Raw genomic sequence first — 5,749 nt, forward strand, 5'->3', positions numbered from 1 at the left:
TAACTAACCCTGGGTAGTTATGAGTGTTTTCCTTTCAGGGAAAAGAATGAGCTTTCATCTACGAAAAATTAAGAGCTGCCTGTGTCCTTCTTTAAGTTCAAGTGTTTCTCTTCTGTTTGTTCATACTGATTTTATGGGCAGGTTGGAAATAGCCTTTTATTTTTATAGGCATAACTCAATTTGTAGTACTACGTGGTGTCAGGAGAGTGAATTTTGGAGCACCCAGGTATCACTAGAAACGGAATGAATGAGACACGATGGAAACTGATATTTAAACTTGATTTTTACTTGATTTTTTTTTTTTCCTGAGAGTGTTGACGGCACGTTGTCCTGTGGCTCAATCCACGTTCTGTTCAGTGGAGTCTTCAGTCTAGGACTTTTAAGGAAAAAAGTTGGTCCTTCCAAAAAAGGGCTAGTCATTCATAGGCTCGAGGCATAGACTTGGAGAGCCGCTTAAGTACGTGATCAGAATTAAAGCCAAATGTCGCTTCGTGTTGCTGCTGTTGGCCTTCACTTTCGTTAATTTCCCTGCTGCTCCGTCATGGTTGGGAGCTCTGAATCATCATTTTTTTCACTCCCTAACGCATTTTTCTCCCCAAGGAGAGGCTACGTTTAAAAGTTACTTAGTTTCCTCGCAAATGCATCGGTCAATAAAACGGAGTTATGATTATTAAAACCACACAAATGACACCGGTCTTACAGATCTGGACTATTTCTGAACACGTGTTCATCGCGTGCAGATGTCATCGGGATACGGATCACCTGCATTTCATGCTCTGACGAGACAATCTGCTGAGACAGGGACAAGCTCCAAAAGAAAAAAAAGGTACAACGTCAAGGTTTTGTTTTGTTGTTGGTTTTTGTGGGCTTTTTGTGTTTGTGTTATTTTTTGGTTTGTGTTTTTTTTTTTTTTTAAAAAGAGTGCGATGTTGACTGGTGGCAGCCTGCAGAGCTCTCTTGCTGCCTGACCTCTCCTTTTCTTCTCTGTCACTCCTCTTTCGTGGCTGTAATTTTCACTCGGGTAGTTTTAGAAGAGCGATTTAGTTCCTCGCCTGTGTAGATGTGCTGGTAATACCTGGAAGGTAAATGCTTGAACCGGTAGCGAATAACTTGGCTACAAGTAGAATTTCTGAAGGAAGAACAACAACAGCAGGAAGCAAGTAGCGAGTTACCCCAAATTTGTGTGTGTCAAACACATCAAAGTTTTATTGCCAAACATTGTTTGGCAATGTGTTCCAAATGGCTCGTTTTGGTAAACATAAATTTTCAGGAAGTTCAGGGTTGTGTGTGGAAAAACGTGCCCCTCTGTCTAGGTGTCCTGCTACGTAAATAGCATCAGTCAGTAGCACATCCAGCGGTAGGGCTGCTGTTCCCTGCTCTCGATATTGCCGTAGTAGTGTTGTGATATTTCGACCTAAGAGGCGGGTTTAGGAATGGAAGGAGAATGCCTGCGTTCTGCAAGGGCTACGAATGCCGACCCTTTTCTCTGCCTGCTGCTTTCCTGTGCGTGAGATGAAACTGTATTGTTTTTCTCCCTTGTTCCCGGTAGAAATATTTCTGAAGCTGTCGCTGCTGTGGGTTTGCAATGTGCGTTACTGCGTTTTTGTAGAGTTCTAGTTACGGATCGTTTCTGCCGCGGCAAAGTGTCAAGATACGGTTTTCAGTTTAAAGCTTCAGAAGCTGCATTCGCTGAAATCGGCATAGGTGAAGCTGGTTGTTGTGGTTTAACCCGGCAGGCAGCTAAACACCACGCAGCTGCTCGCTCGCTCCCCCTGCCCCCAAAGTGGGGTGGGGGAGAGAATCAGAAAAAAAAGTGAAGTGCGTGGGGTGAAGTAAAGACAGTTTAATGGGACAGAACAGGAAGGGGAAACAATCGTAACGATAAAAGAATATACAAAATAAGCGGCGCACAATGCGATTGCTCACCGCCCGCCGACTGATGCCCAGCCGGTCCCCGAGCGGCAGTCGCCGCCGCCCGGCCAACTCCCCCAGCTTATGTACTGAGCGTGACGTCATATGGTACGGACTGTCCCTTTGGCCGGTTTGGGTCATCTGTCCTGGCTAAGGTCCCTCCCAGCTTCTCGCTGGCAGGGCATGAGAAGCTGAAAAGTCCCCGACTAGCGTAAGTGCTACTTAGCCACAACTAAAACATCAGCGTGTTATCCACGTTTTTCTCGTCCTAAATCTAAAACACAGCGCTATACCAGTTACCAGGAAGAGAATTAACTCTATCCCAGCCGAAACCAGGACGCTGGTCTTGCGCATGATCCCGCTGTGCTCGCAGGGGTGCTCAGTGGCTCCTCATCAAAACAGCGAGGTGTGTGTGGACGTCCGTAGGGTTGCGCTAGGGGTCTGGGGGCGTTATGTATTTTTGCTGTTGGAAGACGGAATAGAGCGTGTGCCTGTTAAATCTAACGATGGTCGAAGGTTGGGAGGGACCCTGAGCAGGTTTGGTGGCACAACTGCAGTTTTCAAAGATCTCAACCGTTTGGAGAAACGGCCTGGAAAAAAGGATTCCTCTTTTGCAGCGAGTTCGCGAGGACAGACGGGTTGCCGTACTCTTTAACAAAAATACTCAACTTGGGACGTATCGGGTGAGGAAATCGCGGCTCTACTTAGGCTTGAGAAAACGTACGTAGGTGTCTGTGCCTGTCACCTGCGCGTCTCTAGGCAAGTGAGTTCTAAAGCTGCCGATGAGCCAAAAGAAAAGGCACGGTTGTCTAAAACATGCAGAAGCTCTAGTGGCCTGTCTCAACAACTGCACCAAAGATGATGCAAAATACTTTCTCCTCCACTCAGTTGTAGTCTTCACAGAAAAGGAAGCTTTGTGCTAAACGTGTTTGGTTTTTTTTTTTTTTTTCCTTTCCCCTCAGCAGAATGTCAACTGCCGTGAAAGTACGAGACGGATGGAAAGGATCCATAGTGGTCTGCAAGTACAAGGTATGCCTGTGATGTGTGTCTGCATTTTTCCTAAGGTGCTTGTAGTGTGGACTTTACAGTTAACACGAAGAATGTGGCAGCTCTCCTTCTATCTGATTTTTTTAACATGAAATATTTTAACACAAATACTAAAAATAAAGGTCTGTTCTGGAGCGTGGTACGCCTATTCAAGGCTTGCTTTCCTTCGTCTATTTTCTCTTCCTGAAAGCAGAGTCTTCTGTTTCTGTGCGCTTGCTATTAAAGGGTGCTGTGAAAATAATGTTGGACTAGAAGAGGAAAGGAACTGTTTGTAAGAGTTCGGACGTTCGGGAGAAACAGGCTTTGTTTTCACGATAAAAGCTTTATGCTTTTTCAGTCAGTCAGTGTTTAAAATACCTTACAGGAGCACTCGAAAACCTTACTGAGATACTGGCATCTGTGCTAAAAGCAATCAAGGTCAAAGAAGAGGCGTGGACAACACGGGACAAATCGGCGTCGCTTCGGTGTGTTTTCCAGGCTTTCCCGAGAAGCGGTAGCAGCCTCGTAACTAGCGACAGAGAGTCCTGATGTGTTTTCGGTGAGTTACTGATTCTCTAATGTCCTTTTTCCTAACCTGCAGCGCGTAATTTTGACTTCGGGTGGAAAGAGATTTTCCAGAATGGAAATCTTTTTCATTCAAAGGAGTTGCCTTTTACAAACTTCCCATCAGAATGGATCTTCAGAGATGACGTGCTTGGCAGTAGAAGTCATCCGCAAGGAGACTTTTCACTCTCTCTGGAAAAAAAAAAAGGAGTTAAGTCGATTTCCTTGCAAGGACCCAAGCGCAGCACATCTTCCAATAGTCGACGTATGGCTGATCTTTGGTTCTCGGGTGTAACGGTCGAGAGATCGTAAAGACGCGTTCCTCCGCACGCTTGGGTACAGCCAACAGCGTTAGCAAACCTGCCAGTCCTTTTTGGTAGCCTGATGTATTGCAGCACCGGGGATTTGATATTCCCCACCGCCTGCCCCCCCTCCCCCCCTCCCCCCCCCCCCCCCCCCCCAAAAAAGTAAAACCGTATGGGAGATCTCTTATCTCACTGATTTTTCTATCATAAATGAAATTTTAAAAAGAAAGTTAAAATTGTCTAATTTCCAAACTGACTTGCGTTGTTTAAACTGCAACTGCCAAATAGCTGTAGCGTATAATTTATTAGGTGTGCTTAAGCAGTTGGGTAGTTGCTCTAAGCGTTTAAAAAGAGAGCCAACTGAACGTTAGGGGCTTTTTTCCCGATCTTTTGGCAGAGTGCTCTGAAGCACTTTATTTCTGTCTCGCTTTCGACGGCGCGTTTCCCCGGCAGTTCGGTAGCATCGGTCTCGGCGCAGCTGGCCAGGCGTCCCTCCTAGTCATGTCACACACGCAAAACCCCTGGTCAAACGATAGCTGTGTAGCTTGGAGGTAGATAATTTAACGGTATGAATTCACAGCTACGCAATTTCAATGAACGCAAAAGGAAAATCAAATATTTTTATAGTACGAGTCTTCTCATTGTACGTATGTAAGCGTGTGCACGCCTTTTTAGCATAAAATGAATTGCTGAGATTTGTTCTTTCTTTTTCATTTTACTCTTCAAAGTTTTACGCTTCACTTTCAGCTTTATCGGCCAAGCGAGCGAGATGCGCAGCAGCAGCAGCAGCAGCGCAAGGGCTGGAGCTGCGGCGGTGGATCCGTGAGCGTAGATGCTGATTACGGCGCGCCCTTGTCCTGCAGCCTCACGGGGTTATCTCCCTGCAGCGGTGCTGTAAGGAAGGGACGAGGCGTTTTCCGACACCAGCGAGAGCGTTTACTTCTCTGCGAAGAACGTGTTCAGAATCGTGTCAATTAGTCTTCACGCTGATTTTAAGCGTTCGAATCGCTCGAGCTTTTAAAGGCGGCGTTGTATTTCGAGCTGACCCGTTTGCCTGGCACCCTCCTTTAGCTCGACTGCTACCCTCTCCCTTGCCCTGACCGAATTCCTCTGCTGCCTTCGGTGCTGTTTTTTTAACGTGCTGAAATATCCGTTGGGATTTTTGTTTTTCAGATGCCTCGCTGTGAGCGTCCCGTGGTGCTCAGGAGAGACCCCCGGCCCAGGTTTGCCTGCCGGTCGTTGGGCGTGCTGAGGGTGAGGGGCCGGCTGGCAGCCTGCGGGACGGGGGCTGGGGGGGGCTGCAAGCGTTTGGGGGGGCCGCCCCTCCTTTATCTTTCTAGCAGAGCCCCCCTTTTTGGCGGGGGTGCGTGCGTACATACGTAAACGGCATTATTAAAGTAACGAGCTGCCGGTTGGGGCCGTTTCCCTCGTTTTGTGTCTTTTTGGGGGGGTGAATAAAAAGGGGGGGTTGGGGGGCCTGGAGGGGTGATGATGTCATTTGGGGCACCCCAGCATCACCACGGGGGTGATGATGCCGTGGAGGAGCAGGTGAGTGGGGAATGGGGGGTCATGGGGGTCCGTGTCCCCCCCCCCCCCCCAAGGGGGTCACAGCCCAAATTGCCTGAAAATTCATGGGGGGGGTTCAAAAATTTTTAAAAACTGTAAATATATCTGTGAGGCCTCGAAATAGAAAAAAATCTCTCCTTGTTACGTATATTGAAAAATAATATTAATTTATACGTACAAAAGGATTTCAAAATAAGGACCTATATCTGCCCTATTATATAAAGGATTTTAGAGTATAAAAAAATTCGAAAGATGTATATAGGGTTTTAAGATACAAAAATAACTCACGTCTGTATAAATTAAAAAATAAAGAACTTCCAAATGCAAAAAGGATGATACATTTTATACATGAAGGAATTTAAAATAGAAAAAGGTCT

At 46.5% G+C, this 5,749-nt stretch overlaps 1 long non-coding RNA gene across 1 annotated transcript; it reads left to right on the forward strand.

Moving 5' to 3' along the window:
- Positions 1 to 240: 240 nt before the first annotated feature.
- On the forward strand, positions 241 to 5,228 carry LOC142076680 (uncharacterized). The gene is made up of 4 exons (XR_012671269.1): positions 241 to 826; positions 2,877 to 2,940; positions 3,323 to 3,496; positions 4,554 to 5,228. It is a non-coding gene; the product is annotated as an uncharacterized LOC142076680 (long non-coding RNA).
- The last annotated feature ends 521 nt before the right edge of the window (positions 5,229 to 5,749 follow it).

The sequence above is a fragment of the Calonectris borealis genome, unplaced genomic scaffold (assembly GCF_964195595.1).
Source record: "Calonectris borealis unplaced genomic scaffold, bCalBor7.hap1.2 HAP1_SCAFFOLD_92, whole genome shotgun sequence".
In the NCBI taxonomy this organism is placed as follows: Eukaryota; Metazoa; Chordata; class Aves; order Procellariiformes; family Procellariidae; genus Calonectris; species Calonectris borealis.